This window comes from Impatiens glandulifera, chromosome 4 (assembly GCF_907164915.1).
Source record: "Impatiens glandulifera chromosome 4, dImpGla2.1, whole genome shotgun sequence".
NCBI classification, from domain to species: Eukaryota; Viridiplantae; Streptophyta; class Magnoliopsida; order Ericales; family Balsaminaceae; genus Impatiens; species Impatiens glandulifera.
In genome coordinates, this window is record NC_061865.1 from 41877526 (window position 1) to 41902078 (window position 24553).

The following is a 24553-nucleotide window of genomic DNA, read 5'->3' on the forward strand; positions in this document are numbered from 1 at the left end:
AAGCAAACGACCCTTTGTCGTCGAGACGTCTACTTTTGATGCTTCCCCTCTCCCCGACGTCTGTCATTCCCCCACGACTATAGCATTATGAATTATGTCGATGGTAAGTTTCATATTTATAGTGTTATACCTGAAAACATTGTTCATATAAACATTGATTGTCATATATACTGTGTTTATTGATTATATATATTGTTTAAGCGGAAAATGCATCTATCGTAGGGGGAAGATGTATTTGTCGTCTACGACAGATGCATTTTCCGCCTATGACAGATGCATTTTCCACCTACGACAAATGCATTTTCTGCCTGCGACAACTGCATTTTACGTCTGCGACATATGCATTTTCGTAGGCGGAATGATTCAATTGATGATGCACAACTAACACTCACTTCTGTGAATTTTACCAATTGCATATCACATGTATGTGTGTGTTTTTCTCCTTTTTGACGGAGACTGGAAAATTGATGATGGTGGTTGTTAGAATATAAGATAATATATATGTAAGATAATATATATGTAAGATATTATCACAATATTATATAAATTGTGATAATATCATTATTATATTATATTATATTATATTATATTATATTATATTATATTATATTATATTATATTATTATATTATATTATAATATTAGTTTCCATATAAGTTCAATGTAATGTCTATATAATATACATAACTTATGTAATTCAATATATTATTCAATACAATCTTTCTTTCTTTATTCTAACATGGTATTAGAGCCGAAGTTTTGTTCTTGAGCTACAAAATCTAGTCTTCCGCTGCCTCCATCAATGATTATTTTAGCCATTGATGGAGGGCTACTAAATCTCTAATAATTATTATTATGTTTTTTAATAATAGTTTTTTTTTCTTTCAAATAAATATGTTGTTCTTATTTTTCTCCGACAATCATATTTTGTGAGTTTATTTTTAGTTGTTGCTTTATCCCAGTATTAATGCTCATATTTTTACTAGTTATTCAGTCAATACTGCCCTTCTTTTGTTAGAATGGGTTTTACAAGTGTTGTTTCACCCAGCATTCTATTCCCATGGGATTCTACATTCATTTTTCGTTTTTTTTAATGCAACACACTGCCATCCCGTCGTTGGATGGATTTCGAGACTCGCGAGTAACTTCGGAGTCCATTCGGTTGTTGTTTCACCCCAGCATTCTATTCCCATGGGATTCTATCTCTTCGCTGGTTTATCCGTCAACACACTGTCATCCTTTGACTGGATGGAGCTCACGACTGTTTGAAGCTTGAAGAATGCAACATCAATATTTCATCATCTCGTCTTCGACCTCAAGCTATTCAAGCGTTTTCCATTTTGAGTTTGAGGAGGGATGTTAGAATATAAGATAATATATATGTAAGATATTATCACAATATTATATAAATTGTGATAATATCATTAGTATATTATATTATACTATTATTATATTATATTATATTATAATATTAGTTTCCATATAAGTTCAATGTAATGTCTATATAATAGACATACTCTATGTAACCGAAATATATCATTCAATACAATCTCATTCTCTCTTTATTCTTACAGTGGTGTTAGTTATTTTTTGTCTTAAGTTCATGTCGTGGTGTGAATCTACCCCGAATGCTACATATTACGAATTAGTTGTCATTGTCTATGATGCTATTGGTGTGGACAAATTAAGATATGATTTAGTGTTCAAAGTGAAGTATAATATGTTTATGATGAATTATCCTCCTGCAACAATCATTCGAGATAGCGATGTGACATTCTATTTACAAGAACTTTCAACTTCACTGCCCCATCATCGCACTCCACTATGTGTCTCTTTAGTAGAGAAGTCAATACCTTCAACTCAAGAAAGCAAAATACCAAAAATGACATATTTGAGCAACAAGATTTCTTCCTAAGGAAGCAAGATGTCTTCCTAAGGCAGCAAGATGTATCTGAGCATCGAGATGTTTTTGAGCAGCAAGATGTCTTCCCAAGGCAGCAAGATGTATCTCAACAGCGAGATGTATTTGAGTAGTAAAATATCTTCCCAATGCATCAAGATTATCTGAGCAACGAGATGTATTTGAGCAGCAAAGTGTCTTCCCAAGTCAAAACTATGCAGAAGAATTACAAGCCCAATATTTGCGTCTGAGATAGTGTGCTAGTACAAGAGTAGGTCATTCACTCCGGGAACTAAGCACTTCCCATGCCAGGAAAACATTCAGCCATACTAAGGAAACCAAGCACTTCTCATATGAACCACTCGATATTGAAACACATGCTCAATTAACCTTTGAAAGCGGATTGAAAATTGTTACATTTTTTATAACAAAAAAGATATACAATTGAGGTTTCATAGACATGCGATGTATAATCATTTTATCCTCAAAGTGGAGAAGTCAACAAAAGATCTTTGGTTTGTAAAATGTTTGGCTGAGAACTGCAATTGGAAATTGCTTGCTAAGAAAAAATAATTCTCGAAAATGTTTGAGATTCAAAAAATTGTAAAAGAACACACATGCTTAATTTTGACGAGGCAAGAGAATGTGAGGCAAGAACCATCATGGGTAACTGGGGAGTGCATCAAACGTAAGTACATGGTTCATCACCATAACCACGTGCCTAAGAAAATAATAGAATATACAAGCTATGAGTCAACTCTGACATATAATAAGGCTTGGAGGTCCAAAGAAAAGGCCTTAATGACGGTGCAAGGAAATGTGGAGGATTCCTATGGTAAATTGTTATCATACCTGTTCATGTTGCAAAAGAAGAACCCATGTACCATAACAGACATCCATATGGATGAGCAAGACCACTTCAGGTATATGTTCATGACCCTAGAGGTCTCAATTAGGGGTTTCATAAGTTGTTGTCGTCCAGTATTGTGCGTCAATGCCAACTTTCTTATGAACAAGGTTGGAGGTCAACTACTGGTTGCGATAGCATTGGATGTGAATGAGCAACTATATCCCGTTACTTTTGGCGTCATTTATTCGGAGAATAATAACTCTTAGACATATTTCTTGTAACAACTAAGGTTGGTAATTGGATCAGTCCTGGATCTCGTCTTTGTATTCGATAGACACCCAAGTATTTCTAACGCATTTTCCGTAGTTTTTCTAGAAGCACATCACGGTGCATTCAAATACTACATCAAAATGAATATTATGGCCAAATTTAAAAGTGATAACTGCCACGTTGAGTTTGATTTGGCTTCTCGCGCGTACACCGAGTCCATGTTTCATCTACATTTTGACAGGATTAGAACTAAAGACCCTCGGATTGCTGAATATTTGGAACAAATTGGAGTGGAGAGATGGAGTTGTGCATTTTTCCCCAGCTCGCGATACAATCAATTACGCAGAGAGTTTTAATAGTTAGAGCAGGGAAGTTATGAAATATCCCATAACAACATTAACTGACTATATAAGATTCATAATGCAAGATTGGTTTCATCATAGAAGAGAAAAAGCTACCAACCACAAAGAATATTTATCTCCATATTATGAAAAGTTTTTACGTGAGCAAGGCTAGAATTCTAGATTCTACCATGTTTATCCACTTAACCGATTCTAGTTCCATGTGCATGACGGTGAATTTGATTTTCAAGTTGACTTCAAGGGCCGAACTTGTACTTGTAGGGTATTAGATGTATCCGGTCTTCCTTATACGCATGCCCTGGCTGCTGCCAATTTACGGAAATCATTCTGCGCAAGGTTAAAGAATTTAACCAATTGTATGTTCAATTTATGTTGAATTTATATGACTTAAATATAATTTTTCAGGTTTTACTCAACTGAATCGTGGTGCATGGCATATGCGGAGACATGTTTTCCAGTTTTTAATCATAATAATGCTTGGGACATTCCCGAAAATATCAAGGAACGAGTCTGCCTAAAACCCCCTGTGAAGATTAAGAAAGGACAGTCAACAACAAAGCGTAGGTCATCACAAGGTGAGACTCGTAAGGAACGGAGACGGTGCGACTCATGTGGAGGTCTAGGCCATAACAGGGCAACATGCTCAGCAGTGATGCCTGCACCATCTACTGCAAGACCAACACAAACTAATACACAACCTTCACAATCTAGTGCACAATCTTTGGAATGATAGAACTGCTAGTAAATTCTATTTTTTTGATCAAGTTGCTCTTTCCATATTTCTTATCCAATCCATCATCATTCAACCCATTAATAACATTTTCTTTCTTCTCTAATCCATCAGCAACATACTTGTTCTTCTCCAACCCATCATCAAGCCTCTTCAACTCCAAATCCTTCTCCACTAAATCTGAATCAACATTCTTCTATTGTTTTATTTCCCCCGATAATTTGATTATGTGGTTGAACATAAAACGTTGATCCTCTTTGATGAGCTTCATTTCAGTTTTAAGCTCATTTACATCCCTTGTCAGCTCCTTTAGATCCTTTCTCATCTCATCAAACTTGACATCATGCTGGGCTTCAGTCACTCGATTGTATTGGCTAGTTGGAGAATTGTCTTGGTTTGTTTGAGGAGTCGTCGCAAAAGGGATATGGCTAGATTCATGAGTAGTAGACCGAGATGTGTCTTGGCTAAATTCATTAATAATTGACCTTTCGGTCCTCATGGCTTGTGTGATTTTAAGTGGTCTTCTCCTCTTGGGCGCCGGTTTGAGAGTCATTTCATCTTTGAGAATACTACAATCTTCATTCTTTCTCTTCCTACCATCCACTTCAAATAATTCATCATAAATGTAGCCTCCAATATCTTCATAGTATTCCCCACAGTAGTTCATATTCTCCTCCTTAGACTCATCAATCTTGTTAAACACATTGCACTTCAGGAGGGCAGTGGATACCTCCTGGACAATGTTGGTGTTGCTCCTGAAGGCTGTATAAAGCAATATCCTTGGGCTTGTAGGTTGTTCCTCTATCATATCAGCAAATTTGGGGATAATGTCTTAATAACCTCATAAGTCCATGCTTGGAAGGCTATTGCGAACTCACTAATAGTATAAGCCACATCATAGTTCCCCTTGCAGGTTTCCCTCTTGGTCAGATATACCTCCTAGAGATGATTCAAGTCTTTGTCAATACCCTTCAAGGTTGAACTGAAGGAAACATTTCCCCATGGAAATTGAAGGAACATCTTCATGTCCTCCACCATGCTGAATATTTTCAAATTTACCCTCCTCCTATTATCAGATTCGAAAAGACACTGGTAACAGGTTTATGAGCCCCATTTTCCATGCATCCTCCTTATATGAGCATCGGAAGAAAGTTTTTTAACCTCATTCACTTTAACAATCGTATTGCCCCAAAATATTTGCAGACTAGGGGTGGACATTCTTCAACGTGCCAGTTTTCAACCACAAGAAATCTTCCAAAGTTGAGGCCTGTCACCAAGGCATATTCCTTCATGCCTCAGTAGAGCACTTGACCATTGACCAAGAAACTTTCCCCCTTCGAATTGGAGTTGCTTTTCCTCATCAGTATTTGATGGATTATCGTTCTTGAGAAAATTACAGTCATGGCTTTCAATATATGCTGGAATTGAGTCAGAAAAACCCTATCCTTAAGACCAAGGTTATTAAACTTGTTATTCGTCTTTAATAAGCAGGTGCAAGTGGATTTCCATGAAACATGGCCATGAAAGTTCTCAATAACGGATTTGGTTTTGGTTTTGATTTTGGTTGGTGTCATTTGCAAAGAAACATTATGTCAGACTAATGAAAGCAAATAACACTTCTTTAAAAAGCTAATAAGACATCTGTCGTAGGAGAAAATGCATTTGTCGCAGACGAATATGCATTTGTCGTAGACGAATAATGCATTTGTCGTAGACGAATAATGCATATTCTCCTGCGATAGATGCATTTTCTTCTGCGACAAATGCATTTTCTTCTGCGACAGATGCATTTTCGCCTGCGACAAATGCATATTAAACCCTAAACCATTCAGCCACCCTTTAAAACCCTACACCAAACGCTAAAACCCTAAACCATTCTTCCATTTCAGCATGCATGCAAGGAAAACGACAGAAAAACGGGAAAAACTCACCTGAAATGATGAAGGCGTTCCGGCGTTGCCTCAAGGAGTTGATCGATAGGCTTCATTCGTTTCGTTGGTTCGCTTGAATCGTCGGGGAGAAGAACTAAGAAAGGGAATACCAAAGGGTCGGGGGAGAAAGGAGAAATTGAAATGAGGAGAGGGAGGAAAAGAAACGGGAAATAACCCAATATTTTGTTTGAGGGATAAAAAGGTCTTTTGCCCATAACAAAAGGTTATATTTACAAAAATTATCCTACCTATGTTAATTTTGGAAATAACCCTATCATTAGGGTTATTTCGTCAAATTTCCCTATCCGAACCCTAGTTAGTTTTTATATTATTTTTTTTTAATCATGTTTAATTAATTTTTAAAGAAATTGAATATTTTATTTATTTAACTTTTTTTTATTAAAAACAAACAAATTAATCTATTATTATATATTTTTTCGTTTACATTCACTGTTTTCTGTGGCTATTTTTTTTTTTAATTTAACATAATTTTTTGTGAAATATTATTACCATTTTAAATTTGTTTTATTTTGGGTTGTTAAAAGGAAAATTTGAAATTTTTTTTATTAATTTTTTTTATATTTATTCATAAATATATAATATTTTCTATTTAAATACTCTTATTAATCCTTTTATTTTATTTTGTATGTTTAAGAGAATTTAAACTAAAAAGTTCAATTGTTTATTTATCTTTTTATAAAATAGTAAAATATAATCTTATTATGATTTCTTTTACATTTATTTTTAATTTTTTGTTTGGCATTTTTTTTTTCAATTAGATAAACAATTTCGTTTTTGAAAACCTAACAATTTTAACATATTTTGTTTTATGAATCTTTATTACCTCTTTATTTTATTACGAATTAGTCTTTAAATTAATATTAAATTTTCTAAACAAAAATTAAATTTTAAATTTTTTTAATTACTTCTATTAATAATAAACCCTTATACCTAATTTATTGTTTAAGTGGAAAAACTTGATACTAAAAGACCAAATGTCAATCTTAGAACCTCATAAATTTAAGTGAATGTTTCATTAATTAGAAAGATTAATATATATATATATATATATATATTGAAATTTGTTTGATTTCGGATTAATAAGAAGAACATCAATTTTATTTTATCTATTAAGAATTTATAAATATTTACAATGAATTATAAATATATATATATATATACATTTATATTAATAAAAATCGATCAAGTTCCCTTTTAAATATTATTAACACTGTTAGTTAATTAGTTTAAGAAATTTTATGTTTAAGAAATTTTAAAATAAATTAATTTTTTTATTAATTTTATCTTTTTACAAACTAAAAACAATTAATCTTACTATTAATTTGTTTTATATGTACCTCCTCTATTTTTTGAATATTTTTTTTAATAAGTAAAATATAATTTTTTTTGAAAACATTAACTTCTTATCATAATTATTTTATGAAAGTTTATTACCTTTTCTCTTTTACTTGATTATGAATTAGTCCTTAAATTAATATTATTTTTTATAAAATAAAAACTATATTAAAACATTGTTTACTAATACTAATAATAAACTCTTATATATAGATATAAAATAATAAATATTTTTTATGAATTAATCTTTAAATTGATATAAATATTTTTAAATAAAAATATAATCTTAATGTTTTATTAAAATTAATAATGAATCATATAAATATATTTACAAATTAATATTTAATAAACATCACCTTAAAACATTTAAATGTATATACATCAACAACCTTATTTTACATTTAAACATTTTTAAAACAAATAAACTCAGACATAATAATGTTAATAGTAATTATTTGTTTTTAAACTTCTTCTTCTTTTCCCTCATTTATTTTTTATTTTTTATGAACTAATTCTTAAATTCTTAAATAAAAAATATATAATTTTTTTACTAGAAGTTAACAATATATATATATATTTATAATATATAATGAGAGAAAGAAAAACTAATAAATTATTTAAGAATAATATAAAAAATATAAAAACGGAAATAAAAGAGGTAAAAAAACAATTGTCAAAAAGCGGAAATAAATTAAATTTGTTATGTAAGAAAAATAGTTTTTATTTGTGTTAAAATGTTCAATGTAATATAAAAATTAAATTGGTAGTTTAGTTTAAAAACATAAATATAGAATAAATAAAAATTATTTGTATATAAACTCTTAAATTTAATTTTTATTTTTTTAAACTTTATTATGTTAATAATAAGAGAATTTTAAATGGTTCCAATTTAAAAAATTTAAAAATATATTTTTAGTAATAGATGTAATAATGATCCACCTATCCAATAAGATATGATATTTTATTCCTAAATAATATAAAAACAGACATTATTAAAATGCACACAATTCACGGTAGATTAATTAATGGTGTAGACACGATTTGCACAAATTAAAATTTTCTCATTTACGCATCAATTTCAATCATTTTGTTATTATACAGCTTATACATCATTTTCTGAAGTGACAAGGATGCTAATTTATCTTCCACTTACTGCTTTTAATAGAAGATTTCATTAGCACAACAAATTAAATTATTACCATCATTAAAAATCCACTTTTTACAGATTAAGTTTGCAATGAAAATTTACAGTTAATCTTTTAACCTTATTCACATACTGTTATGTCCATCGGTATTGACATATTGTTGTCGAATGTATTTCTCCTCTTTGTTGGAGCTGGACGACTAAAAACTGTTGGGCGCTTAGACAGAGTGGTCGACTGGTCGACTGACCACTCGACTACTGAACGGATGAGTTGGAGTTGGTCTCTTTAATCGCTTTCATCATTTGAATGTAGTTACCAACAGTGCTATAGGTCATCACCTTGCTGGTATGAATGTTGGTACCCTTGTCCAAGTTCACCTGCAGGTGCTCAAGAACCTTGTTTAGTTGGACAGAGAAGTCAACATGTTGCTTCTTTGGCATCGACACCATCATGGTCAAAGTAGTGAATAGAACGGACGACCAGCTGATAGTCGTCCTCTTAGTTATTGCCACCATGATTTCAAATCGCTCATGAGTGTAGGCATCGAACGACCCTACTCTCTCTTGGAGAGACTTGGAGACGATGTCGTTAAGGAGACAGAACTCCGATTTGAGAAACTTATTCCCGTGAGTCTCAACGGGAGCTGAGACGTCCGAGAAGACGATTTGCATTCATGAGATGTCCTCGGCCGAATCTCGTCGAAGGTGAAAAACCCTTCCGTTAGAATCCCAAAGAGCTTGGAAAAAAGATCTTTGGAGATGGAAACTTCAGAACCCTTCATCGTCGCCTTAATGGTGTCTTCGACCACCTTAGCATTAAAAAGAAGTCATGTATCTCTGACTCGTGAACTATGAACGGACCCCCAAGAAAATTCTTTAGGCCAGAAGCTTCTAAGGTTTTGAAAATGTCGACCATCACCGGCAACCCTGAAGCGTAAACAAATTCAAAATCTATCTGCATCGTATTTTGAGCAAACGAAGTCATCTCAGAGATTAGGGTTTAAAAAGTGAGGAAGAAGACGACTGACTTTCTAGAGGAGAAGATAGAGAGTTTAAGGTTTCAGAAATCACATATAAGATAATGAAACGTCTCATTCGTCCAAGGAACCCTTTATATAGATTCTAACCGACACGTGTCTTAAAAGACATCATTAATTAAGGTATGCGTCTATTACTTTAATTAACTATTACACGTGTGGGTCACATTTAAGGACATGATAGACATGTGTTTTCATGTTATTCGTTTAAAAAGTATTTATGAGATAAATTCAATTAAATAAAATAAATATTTATTTTATGGAATCTAATTCAAAATGAATGGAGAAAAAACATTTATTTTAAAATGTGACTGTTCGCTGTCCAAGGAATAATTAAAACGACAACGTATTAAGATTAAGACGACTGTCTCACTTGGCTTAAGACGAGTCATCTAAAGTACCCTAAGACATCCGACTGACTGTGTTGTCCGCATATCCTACATTAAGCTTAGTGAGACATATGTTCTGAAAGCGTCTACTGACTCATAGAAACAGTTGTGTCAGAAGCCGTTGCTTAACAGTTTAGTGTCTGACTATGCCGAAATTACAAGCTGCTTAAGCACAACCCGTCTGTTATACAGTGTCGTTAGACGACTGTTCTTTCAATACGATTTGAGACGTCAGTCTTAACACGTCTAGCTTATCAACTCATCAACAAATTACCCATAAATTTGTGCATATTGAATTAATTAATTTAAATCTAAAAGACCCAAAATATTCATAAAGTAAAAAAACTTAGTCTTAGGGAGTGGTTTCGTGAAGATATCGGTCACTTGTTGATCCGTTAGCACATATTCATGCCGAATATGCTTCTAAGCCACGTGATCCTGGATGAAATTATGTCGTATGTTGATATGATTCGTCCGAGAGTGCAACACTGGATTAGATGATCGTGATAACACTGGTGTTGTCACAAAAGATAGGAGACTCGTCTGCGTGGATGCCAAAGTCTCTCAACTGTTGTTGGATCCACATCAATTGAGAACAGCAGCTTCCTACGGAAAGATATTCTGCCTCTACTGTAGATGTGGTGATAGACGTCTGCTTCTTGCTAAACTAAGAGATCAGACGATCACCAAGGAACTGACAAGTTCCATTGGTGCTCTTCCGATCAATCTTGCAACCTACATAGTCTACATCAGAGTAACTAATTAATTTGAAACTGGAATCCTTCAGATACCACAGTCCAACAGATTGAGTTCCCTTTAAATATTTCAAATTCTCTTATTAGTTATGTAATGAGATTGTTTAAAATTAGCCTAGAATCTTCCACAGACGCCGACAACAAACGAGATGTCTAGCCAGTTGGCTTTTAGATATAACAAAGATCCGATGATTCCTCGGTAAGCTGTGATGTCGACATCCTGGTCCACTTCATCCTTATCCAGCTTTCTAGATGAGTTCATGGTTGTAGTGACAACTGAACAGTTCTATATGCCGAATTTCTTTAGCAATTCCATGGTATACTTCGCTTAATTGATGAAGATGTCCGCTTCAAGTTGACAAACTTGAAGATCGAGGAAGAAAGTCAGCTCACCCATCATACTCATTTAAAACTTATTTTGAATCAACTTAGAAAACTTCTCACATAATTTGGGGTTAGTTGACCCAAATATGATATCATCCACATAAATTTGAACAAGTGATATATGTGAATCTTTAAAAATCTGAAAAGTATTTTATCTACTGTGCCAATAATAAAATCATGCTCAAACAAGAATTTAGTCAAAGTATCATACCAAGCTCTAGGTGCTTCTTAAGACCATATAAAGCTTTATCTAATTTGAAAACATGATTAAGTAGAGAATGACTTTAAAATCCAAGAGGTTGTTCAACATAAACATCTTCATTCAATAGACTGTTAATAAAAACACTTTTATCATCCATTTGATATACTTTAAAGTTTTTAAGGCTACATAATCTAGGAAGATTCTAATATCTTCAAGTCTAGATATAGCGGTGAATGACTTCTCAATGTCAATTCCTTCCTCCTGTCTATATCCTTGAGATACCAATTTGGCTTTGTTTCTCACAACTAAGCAATCTTCACTTAGCTTATTTCTATTATAACCCATTTAGTTCCAATAACATAATTGATCCGTTGGTCTTGGAGCTAGATGCCACAATTTATTTCTTTCAAATTGATTTAACTCTTCTTTTATATCATTGATCCAATCTGGATCAAATAATACTTAATTTATTTTCTTAGGCTCAATTTGAGAGATAAAAGCAGAGTTTACAAATTCATCCATTAATTTGTTTCTGGTTCTGAGAGGTGCATTAGGATGACCTATTTTTAGTTCAGGTGGGTGGTTTCTATTCCATCTAAAGTTTGGTCCCAGAAGGTCAGTCGTCTGGTCAGCTGGCTCTGCAACATTCGGACTGTTAGCACCCTGCAGACTTATAGTCTAGCTGTCTGGTTGAGCTTCAACCGGTTCAGCTGGCTGATCAAACGAGCTGTTTCTGTTAACCTGAACTTTATCATCGTTATTAGATTGAAGATTAACTACTTTCAATCTGTTAGCAAATTTAATGATTTTGTTAGAATTATTTTCAACAGATTCATAAAAATAATATGGGTAGATTCTTCAACAGTTAGAGTTTATTTATTAAAAACTCTATAAGCTTTGTTAACTGAAAAATAACCTAACTTTATGCCAGCATCTTGTTTAGAATCAAAAGCAGTCAAATGATTTTTGTCATTGTTATGAATAAAACACTTACATCCAAATATCCTAAAATATGAGATTTTAGGAACTTTACAATAAAATATTTCGTAAGGTGTTTTATTGAAACATTTATTTATCATTGATCTATTTTGAGTATAGAATGTTGTGTTAATGGCTTCTACCCAAAGTTTTTGAGAAATACCGAAATCAACTAGCATTGACCTAGCTGTTTCCTTTAGTGTTATGTTCCTCCTTTCAACAACGTCATTTTGCTGTGGAGTTCTAGCACTAGAAAACTCGTGTCTAATACCAGATTCCTCAAGGAAGGAAGACAAACTTTTATTTGTTAATTTTGTTCCTCTATCATTTCTAATCTTTATGATACTTAAAGATTTTTCATTTTATAGTCTTCTAAGGATTTTAATCAAATTTTCAATAGTTTGATCCTTAGATATCAAAAATATGACCCAAGTAAATCTAGAATAATCATAAATTATGACAAGGGTATATCTCATTTCCCTTAAACTAGTTACTGGAATTGGACCAAACAAATTATGTGCAATAATTCCAGACACCTGTCGGATTGAGTATTCCTTTTTTTTTTAAAGTTGATCTGACATGTTTTCCTATCTGACAAGCAGGACATGCCTTATCTTTAGAAAACCTCCAATCGTCGGTTGGTTTGGTCCAGAAAGACATGGGAATTCAGTTTTGGGCGTAAAAGTTTCTTTGATACGATATTTCTATATGGATGAAAACAACGCTCCGTCTTTCAAATGAGTTCAGTCTATCTAGACTCTGATGTCATTTGGCGGGTTCACAAGTATCTAAACTATTCCCGTTGGGTAGAAAGTCTTTGACTCTTCAGTTTAGGTATTCTAGTTACTAAATCTTTTGAACAGATGTTGTTAATGGTTTTAAAGTTAAGATGATTTAGCCTTTTATTCCATAGCCAATTTTGATCATTTTTAGCTATCATGCAAACATGATCAGACGTCTTATTCTTCCAGTTCATCTCATATGAGTTCCATACTCTACTTCCTTTCATCAGAGTGTTCCCCTACTGATCCTTTACAAGACATGCATGTTTTTGAAAATCTACTATATATCCGTTATCACACATCTAACTAATATTAATCAGGTTATAACATAGATTTTCTACCAGTAACACGTTATTAATAGTAAGGTTACCATGGATAATCTTACCCTTACCCACCGTTTTATCTTTGATGTTATCATCACATGTGATCTTATGTCATGTACACTTCGTTATTTCAGTCATCAGCCGGTTGTTGCCTGTCATGTGTCTAGAGCAGCCGTTGTCCAGATGCCAAACAGATTCTTCTAGTTAGTTGTCCTAAATTACCTATATATTTACAACTTTAGTACCCATATGCACTTGGGTCCGTGGTTAATTAGTCCCTTGAAGATCTATATTTGGGTTATTTTTATGGATCTCCCGCTTTGTGTGGTTAATAAAGAAAATTATTTAGATTTGGAAAACTTCTTCCTGCCTACTATTGATCCCTTGACTTTAGGAGATAGTTTTGAAGAGAACTTCTTGACTTTCTGTCAAGTTTTTGTTTGCTAGACCAGCTAGATGCCCGTTTCTTGGCTTAAGCCAGCTTGACTTTTGGTCAGTTGGCTTAACATACTGTTAGGGTATTCAAATTAAGGCATCGGTTCTAGAATAATTCCAGCAACCTTTCTCGGCACCCCTTCTCAGTCCTATTGTGCACATGGGCCAAATTTCTATTTGTTGTTTTAATATTTTGTTTTGCTTTCCTTTTTCTATTTTACAAACCGAATTCTATTATTTTCTAAGTAGTTGTAACCGAATATTCTGGGGCAAGACATCACCTACATAAGGTTGATCTTTATTCCCCAAGGACCCATGAATGGAATAATGAAGATATGAACTTCGCCCCCATTTATCTATTATTACTTATTATGGACTGTTTGGTATAGACCAACAATATTTCTCCTCTCACCCTTGACTCTTCTATCCCCTCATCCCAAATTCTCTATCAAAAACCTTCCGCTGCTCTTTGATTGTAGAATTTCCACCGGTCCTAGAGATCAAGAACTTGATTCTTGAGATCAAGAACCCATAAACACACCTTACGAAACAAGTCGTAACACATACTTAAGTTCATCTTTTAAAGTCAAGTTATCACAGTTGTGATTAGTTCCACTATCATTTAAATTTCCCTTGACAAAGCTTATGAGTTTAAGCTCGCCTTTTACTGGGTTCAATTTTTTGTTGGACTCATCTGGGTTGTCATTAACAAATCCTAAGTCATATTTGTATCTGGCAGGCCTTTGCTGACTAATCAGTTGTCTGACGGCATCTCCATATTTTTTCCAGGAACTAACCACTTAGTTTAACCTTTGGTTTCGGTAGAAAGAGTTTGAATTGTTTCCTTGAGCTTTTCATTCTCAGATGAGAGCTCAGTTATTTTCAAAACTTCTTGTTCAATGTTTTGAGATGAAGGAGTAATGTCAGCTTTGTTTTTCAAATTTATTTAATTAAAAGAATCTGACGGTTTCTTATACTCAATTACCATGTCATTGAGTGCATTAGTCAAGTCATCTCTTGTAAACTCATCAAAAAGAAGTCAAATACCTCATTGTCATATGTCATGAAGCATTTAACGCATTCATCCTCACTTTCGCTTGATGAGCAATATCTGACTCACTGTCATCCCACTTGTTATTGCTCTCCTCAACCAATAGAGCTTTTTGATCATTCTTATTCTTCTTATCATAAGGCTTCTTATCATCCCTATTGGGTTTTCTACAGTCCGCCTTGAAGTGACCTAGTTTGTCACAGTTAAAGCATTTGAAGTTAGCTTTGAATTCATTCTTATAATAATTATTATTATTAGAGTTAGAGTTAGAATGAGTCTTCTTCATGAATTTTCCAAACTTCTTGACGAAGAGTGACATTGCATCACTATTGATCTGCTCAGCAGTCTTCGCAGCTATCGCGGCAGGTGGCTCTTCAGTAGTTACCAACGCTTTTGTTGAGATGGATGTGGATGGCTCCTCTTCATTCCTTGAGTTTATTTCAAACTCATAGGCTTTCATATCAACGAACAGGTCATGGAGCTCAAGCTTGTTGAGATCTTTGGATTCTCTCATTGCCATTGTCTTGAAGTCTCATTCTCTAGGAAGAGATCTCATGACTTTAATGGCAACCTCTCTGTAGCTATATGTCTTTCCCTGAGTGGAGAGTTCAATGACAATGCTGCTGAATATTTCATCGAATTCAGTCATTGTCTCTCCAGGATGCATCTTTTTGCTGTCAAACTTCTGTGTGACAACCATCAGCTTGTTTTCTTTGGTTTGGTCGTAGCCTTCACAAAGTTAAGTCAGCTTCTCTCAAATCTCTTTGATAGTAGAACATGACTTTATCTTGCTGAACACGTTCCTTTCAAGAGTCTTGTAGAGAATTTCTTTGGCCACATTGTCAAGGTTAACTTTCCCCTTATCTTCAACAGTCCACTCAAATCTTGGTTTCTCTTTCATCTCAAGGGCACCATTAGTTGAAGTTGTGGTTGTGCTAAACTTCAGAATCTTCATCGGATCATCAGTTATGACATACCACATATCATCATCTTGAGCGGTCAAATGAGCTTGTATCCTGACATTCTTGTCATCATAATCTTCTTTTGAGAACATTAGAATTTTGTTTATAAGAGACATGATTTAGGTATCTGCTTTACTTGAGAATAGAAAACATGGATCTAATACCACTTGTTAGGATCGGTGACAATAATAGAAGGAGGGTTGAATATTGTTGTACTAATAATCATTTTCAATTTTATTTTAATCTTTTTAGAGATGAAAATTTGTTTCTATTTTTCATAAATTGTCGCAAGCTCTTGAATGGATTCAAATGCAGAAATTCCTGCTAGAATTGAAGCGGTAGAATACGAACTGTTAGATGCAGAAAAAATAACATAAGAGTTTTATGGATGTTCGGAGATAAAACTCCTACGTCACCCCTTCTTCTATTTCCAGAAGAATTTCACTAAAAGACTTTGATTCGTATAGCGACCACAGAAACCCAGTTAGAACACAGGACTTAACAACTCCCTATTCTAAACTCCTAGCTATCAGCCACTGTTGAACAATACTAAAAATACACTCAAGTATAACAGTAAACTATAACTTAGCTTATCTTAGTGAATTACATAATAATCTTGAGAAAGATGGGCTATCACAGAGCTAAGAAATTCAGATATCGTGCGATCAAGAAGTAGAAGATTTCTTAGAGTTTTGAAATTGCGCAAGAGAATCGAGAGATTTTTCGTTGTACTCTGATCACTTTTTATATTGAAGTGTAGCAACAGTCGAATCTATTTCTTGTATACGTGTTAGCTTTTCGTTCGATGTACGCAATCGTAAGCAAGAATATATTTGTTGGATCGTGGCATACGAGATGGTAGTGCACGGGCTAGAGGAATAATAACATACATGGCAGTTGTACATTTTTGTCGTATTAAGCTAACTTGGAAGACTGCTGATAACGAACGTTGTTGTTCGCTATGCTGATGAGCAATGCAGATAACCAAGCGCTTCTTCAGACTGCTACAGAACCAAGACGTCTGCTCGCGCTTCTTCAGACTACTGCTGAAGTAAGGCGTCTGCTCGCACTTCTTCAGACTACTGCTGAAGCAAGGCGTCTGCTCGCGCTTCTTTAGACTACTGACAACGCCTTTTGAGTTGTACCTACGCATTAAACATTTGCACAACTTAGTTTTGTTCACAAACACATTATTAAAACTATTTCGTATTGATTAAACTTATTTTTATTCACCTATGTTCAGTTTAATCAATTAAAAACATTTTTCTTATTATAACTTAATTAATTATTTCTATTTTAATTCATTTTACCTTTTTCTTTATTTAACTTAATCTAACAAATATAAATATATATATATATATGAGTGTTCATCGGTTAGTTTTTTTGGTTATTCAAGTTCCTCGGTTTGGTTTCTTCAAATTTTTATTTTTTTAGCCAATTCAAAAACTGTACCAAATTCGTATAAATTCTAACACTAGTGAAAAAGTGAGATTTACTGAAAGAATTTACCGAGAGATTTATAAAACTCTCAGTAAAGGTTAGGGCAGGAATAAATTTTTCGTTATTAAAAATAATTTCCGAGAGGTTAATAAAACCTTCGGTAATGTAATTTTTCACCGAAGGTTTTTTATAAAACATTTGGTAATACCACCAATCCCAAAGACTAAAATAATTTTAAGTGTTGGGATGGGGGTATTTACAAATATATTTCGTAAAACTCTCGATTTTGCTCTCCCAAAAAAACAAAACATAATTCTAAGTGTTGTGATGGAGATATTTGCAGAAAGTTTTTGAAGACTCTCAGTTTTGTCTCTCCACAAAAAACATAAAATAATTCTAAATGTTGGGATGGGGGTATTTGCGAATGTTTTTCAAAAGACTCTCAGTTTTGTCTCTACCTAAAAAAATATAAAATAAATCTAAGTGTTGGGATAGGGGTATTTGCAAATTTTTTATCAAAAAACACACGGTTTTGGCTCTCCCCCAAAAAATAGAAAATAATTATAAGTGTTGGGACTAAATACTATAACTAAATGTCATGTATGATGAAGTCTTTTGTGATACCTGAAACGAATTTGGGATTAATGCAGGTTAGAAGATCTAAAACTCTATTTGACGAGGTCTAGTGATACAAATTTATCGATGTCTATAAATAAAAAAGATGACATGTTTGAGATATAGTTAAAGTTGTTGTCTTCAAAGTATGATGTTAGAGCTTTATCTGAAAATTTCATTATGTATGCTATAATCAATTCAATTGTTGAGGTTTTATATAGAAATACGTGCTTGAATCAATGTCATAGTTCTGCATTATTAGTGTATGATGCATTCGTACAGACTTTATTTGTATGATGCATTTGTTTGATATTTTTCTAGGAATGTTAGAAATACTTCGAGTGTGTTTTAAAAACATCTGGTATGAAGGGAATATAAAGCGATTCGCAATTAGAGATGAAACATATGTCACGACACGATCGACACATGCAACACGATTTTGTCCTGAGTCAGAAATAATCAAATTGAAGCTGAAATCACAAATTAAAGGAAGCGTTATCAGCATAGGCGGTAAGACACGATCGGCATGGGAGGCATGATAGGAAAATGCAAAATAATCTGATCTGCACGGATGGAACGATATTGTCTTGTGCCGTTAGTGAGCCATTAAGTTTTGCTTGTCTGATTTTGGAATGATTGTTGTGCTCTATATTGGATCACGGATGCAGCGTGGAACGATCGCGGTTGTCACTTTTCTTTAGGACTAGAGGAAATCGTCAAATCTCTTTTCTCCCGAGACCGGTTGCATTCCTAGCGTTGATCGCACTCCCCTATTCATCAATCGCTTACAGGTACGGTCTAAAGCTTCCGTCTGGGCTTGAAGCCACACTACGCCTGTTTGAATCAACAATCAATCCGGTAGAAGTTGTACTAGCTACGGACTGATTCAAAGGAATTTAGTCTCGTTCTTGACTAAATTTCAAACTTCAAACCCTTATTGAGGTGTAGTTGAAATTCTAATTGTGTCTATTGAGCCAACCCTTTACTGTAGAGCTCACCACTATGTGGTTCCTTTATAGATCAATCATCTTTACTGGTTGATTTATCCTTTAGCTGGTAATGAGCCCTTCCAACGTTGTAACACGGGCAAAGGGAGCCTTACTAGCTCAGTCTATTGATCTGGAGAAGCTGCCAAAGGGACCAACGACCTGTAACAAGACAAGAAGAGACATGAGAGCACTCAGGTCAAGTAACAATCATGGGAAACTGATCCCTACTGTCAAGGATGGAGTCCTGCCTATGGAAGATAAGAGGTCTATTGATTTTAAGACAAATCCTCTTCCAGGTATGAATTTTAACCCACTTGATATATATTGTTATGATAATAGTTGTACCAGGGATGCATCCATCATCCATAAGCATTAGCATGTTAGAAAAGATACGATTAGATTGGCTAGGAGTGATAAAACTAGAACTAAGTCGGATAAAATTTTAATTCCTACAATTAGTAAACATGTCTTGAGATCAGTTGCGCAAGTTGTTTTATTTGAGTCTAAGGTTGGTATCCTAGACCAAAATGATATTTTTGTGATAAAATCGGTCTTGAAATCAAACCCTATCTTATATGAGGTTAATCGGGTCCAAAACATGGAAGAAGTAGTTCATTAGTCTATCGGGTGCACTTCCATTGGTCCCAGGTTTATCAGATGTAGTTCCTTTAATCTTCAGACTTTATCGGGTTCAATTGGTGCAGGGAGCTCAGGGTCTGATGTAGAGTTAAATAATCTGAGAGCTGATGCAGGTTCGTGTCTGTCGGGTCCTAATTTTATCGGTCCCAAGTTGAATTCAGGTATGAATGACATGGGAGTTAATGTTGAGTCATGTAGATTGGGTAAATCTGAAACAGGGTTTGTTGCCATTGAAACTGATGAAAATTTGTTGGGTAGATGCATTTATATTGGTACCTTGGTCTTTCAGTCAATCATGTGCAAGTTCGATGAACAATCGAGTCCTAATACAGATTTGAATTCAGGATTGAGGTATGGGTTGATAGTGCTAAAATTTGATGTTAATTTAGTTAATTCGGGTGAAGCATCGTGTGCTAAAGAAGCAGGGTCTGGGTTTTAGAAAACATGGTCTATTGATGTTGAATCTGATGAGAATCTGATGGGTAGATGCGGTCCTATTGTTTGCTCGGTCCTGTAGTCTAATGGGTGTAAATTTGATGAATAATTGGGTCACACTACTGATGTGAAGTCAGGGTCTAGAATAAACGTGTTGAGATCTAATGATAATTTGGGTCATTCGGGTGAAGTGGAGAAGCTGGTATTTATCAGGTGTTGCTCCAATTAAATATCGGGTTCCAAAGCTACTAAAGAATTAGGGTCTGGGTATGTGAAGTTAGGGTTTGGATCTGGAAAGAATGAACAAAGAACTAAAAACAAAATGGGTCAATTGGATGGAAAGGAGAATTTGGAAAGCATTGGTCCTTTTGCTAAAACTGATGGGATGTTAAATCCTAACAGTCTATTGGTCCAACTGTCATCGAGGTGCTTTTCACATGATACTTTAAGTCCTAATGAGGCTGAAACATCAGGATTTAAAACAGGGTCGAATTCAACTATAAAAGAATCAACTACTACTAAAATCGGTGGAAAACTGATAAATAGCTGCGTTTCAGATGGTCCCTCGGTCTCCTGGTCTAATGGATGATATACAGAAGATCATTCGGGTCCTAAGATTGCTATGAAATCAGGGTTGAATTCAGAGATGAATGACCAAAGAACCGAAGCTACATTTAGAATTACGGATGATGCTAAGGAACTAAAAATTGGATGTTGTTTCAAAAAATCACCAAGTTCACATTCTGTTGAAATATCAGGGTCGAAGCTGAAATTGTTGTTTGAAGTACTAAAGCTAATCAAAGCCTAGTTGTTAAGGCTGATGACAAGACTGAAGTTATGAACTTCATTGGTCTTGATAATGAGCTATTTATGATGAAAGATGCAAGTCCTAAAGATGGAGCAACCAAGGATGGAGAAACAAATGTTGGGTTAAGTGTAAACGAAATTAATGCAGATAAAAATGGGTCTGAACCTGATGCAAAAGTGGATTCTGATACAAATTTAATAATGCAGAAAGCCAAAAACGGGAAAAAAAAATCTACTGTACTTTCTAAATCCCTGACTAGCTCGATCGAATTTTCTAAAGAATCCAGAAAGACTATTGTTCATGGTCGGTGTCTAAATCAATGAAGAAAAATGCAGAGTTTCATAAAAAAAGCAAGAAGGTTGATTCCATGAGATCTGAAATTACTAGGTCATGCAGATCAACTTTGGATGTAGAATTGGCTTCTGACATTGCATGAATGATGGGTCTGATGGCTTCAAAAATTGGGAGCAATGTTCAAGATCTAACATGTTGTGAGAAAATAGGGTCCTCAACCGAATAAATCTTGCTATTCATGTTCAAATTTTGCCGAAAATTGAAAAAGCTGTGAAAATTGGTACTAAGTCAGATACTGAATTAGTTGGAGCTTCTATTGAGTCTGGGATTGATGTAGTTCTGGATCAAGACACAATTTTACAAGGTATGAATGCAACACCTGAAAAGATTCATGAGTTCTTGACAAGTATAGAGGTTGAAACCAGGAATGATGTAACCCACGGTCTTTCAACTAATATTACAAGACCGAATACTGAAAATTCTGGACCCAGGCTGGAAAATGATACAGTCGAAATTGATTTAGGGTCTAAATCTGAAGTTGTTATGGGCCATGATAAAGGAATAAATGATAAAAACGTTGGTTCAGCACATGGGAAATATAAGAGATATACAACAAAGTTAGATGCGGAAATCAGGACCGATGGACCTATAAAACTCGGTCTTCAAGCAACCGGGAAGTCTAAAAACCTCGGTCTGAAATTCAAAACTGATCATGTTGATAGGTCGTCAAAGGCCAATATCATGGGTCCACTCGATAAATCCAATGGAAAGAAATTGGATGTTAACATAAAGGCTGAAATAGAGGCTGGATTTGACTTAGATGTTAGCACCTAATTTGATGAAGCCAATATATGCAATTTGGAATACCACAAATCCATAACAATTGCATCAGTTGGAAAACCAAAGGCATGAATTGAGGATGGAAATATGGGTCCCAATTCATATTTAAATAAATCCAAGTCAGTCAAGAAACCAAATAAGAATTCAAAGGAAAAGGAAAAGAAACAAGGCAAAAAAGTAATACCAAACACTGAACCAAAATTGCCAAGAACTATAGTAACTGAAACGAGGCTAGAACCGGAGCCTATCCACATTGGATCTTTCTCCCCACTAGCAACTCTTGATCCTGAAGCTAAGATTCACGAAAACAAGTTTGGTTAAGAAGAGACTACTATTGAAGGTCAAGAGAAATGCTGGAAAAATAGTAAGGTACAAAATGAAGACATCCTTTTGAGAATAAGAAGGGCTGAGGTCATTGGAAATTCAAGTGACAGAAGGGTTAAATGGGCTGACCAATCTAACCGAGCAAGATACGATTGTACTAAGGAGATAACCTCAACAATTATCACAACCCCTACTGTTGATTGTAATAAAAATCATGGGAATGTTGGTGATAAGCCTTCTAAAGATACAACAACTAAATTTAACAGCACTTGTCCCTCCAATTTGGTCTATGAAGAAAAATGAGATTGCAAAGTTAGCAGGCCTTAGGAATCAGGTAAGAATTTTTTTTCTCCAAATCAAGGTAGAGATTACCATAGAGAAAGTAAGGAGTGATCAATTGAACATTCAGTTCAATCATCACTATCAAAAAGACTGGAACAAATTCAACAAAGATCAATATGACGAGACGGTCCAATGGTTAGTTAATACCATGAGAGAGATCTCAAAGTGAATTAAAACAACGGTGTATACTGTCAGAAACAATCCCAATAAAACTTGGCAAAACGACCAGGTTTGGGGCATTAGGTTGTACCTAATCTAGAGAAGGGAAAGTTCTACGTAGATACTATACTCCCAAAACTTATCACCCTTAATCATCCTCATAGGTTTGAGCTACCTCCGGAGATAGAGGGAAAATACGTGAAAGCTTAGGACTTTGTCATTGTTGGACACTTTATGGGAAACACCAATGTTCTTTATCCAACCGTGAAGATAACCCTTGTGAATCAATGGAAAAGTTCTAGACATGAAAGAGTTACAATTAACGACCATGGATTCTATTTCTTTTATCAAGGGACAACTCTTTAAACTATACAAATGGAGTTAAGAATTAAACACAAACCACAAACCACCTAAACTAGAACAGATCTGGGTTAATCTAAAGAATATTCCACCTCATTTGTGCAACTCCACCAGTTTTAACATATATGTCCAGTAGGAAAGCCACTGATGTTTGATCTAGCTATGAAAGACTATGAAAGAGCCTCTTTAGCTATGGTAAGTGTTGAAATTCACCAAAGTATCTCTCACCAATTAAAGCTGGAACTCAAAGATAGACTTGGAAACATATTCGAAATTGGAGCAAGGTAAGAATGATGCCCAAACACATGCGTGAGATGAAATACTTTCACCCACTCGACAAACAAGTTCCCTGTTAACAATTCTCAAAATACCAATCCAAACAATCAAATAGCTATGAGTACTAAACAAATTACTGGCAATGGTAATCAAAACAACAGAACTAGAACACAAGAAGCATCTTCCAAAACTAATGTTCTAGTAGAAAATCAGTAAAAAAATCAAATCCAATTAGAATTTTCCAAGGAAGGAAATCAACATTTGGTTGAAGCTAAAGAAATTATTCAGACATAAGGTAACAAGGTTGGAAATCATGAGCAGAATAAAGCCAAAATCCAGATAAGGGTTAAAAGAAAAATAACAAAAAAGATTAAATGGGTCAGGGTTCAGAAGAATGCTGAGAATCAAAGTTGTGGTAATAATCAAGGTATGGAAGTCAGTTCTAAAGGTCATGATCAACACAAGGATAAGAGACATGAGGGTCTGGGTCAGCACAAGGTTGAGGGTCAAAATACGGGTCAAGATCAACATTAGGTTGAGGGTCAGAATCAAGATCCAGTTATGGGTCAAGATTAGAAACTAGCTGAAGGTAATGAAGGCCTGGGACACAATTAGGGCCTGGGTCAAAATCATGGTCTAGGTAAATATCAGAATCTGGGTTAGAAAATGGGTTCAATTGTGGGTCATGTTCGGGAAGGTGTTGGGAACGTTGATTGTGACAATGGAACTCTTCGGGGTGCCAAGACTATCGGTCCAAACAATGTATAGCTTCAAAATACCGGTCCCAAACGAGAAATAGAAATTATCATCGGTCCTAGTGATGAGATACCCAATAGTACCCATCAAAACCATGCGAGAAAGATCAATCAATGTTGCAAAGACCGTGAATCCCAAGTGAAGAGTATAATCAAGGGTCAAGACCGAGCTTTTCAATGTTCTCATAAAGCCACACCTCTAGGCAATGGGTTTAGCCCTCACGTTTCTGGAAATACAAGTAAGGACAGAAAAAACATAGGTCAGAATATATTAAGAATCAGGAATGCACAAGGAACAATTAGACCTAAGGCTACTTTTCTGGACTATGACCAAGAAAATTAAGGGCTCAAAAATATCAAATTTCTTGTTGAATCTATTGAACGTGACCTAGAAATACTTGCATTTGTGAGGCTTGTGAATTTTAGAAAACTGAGCT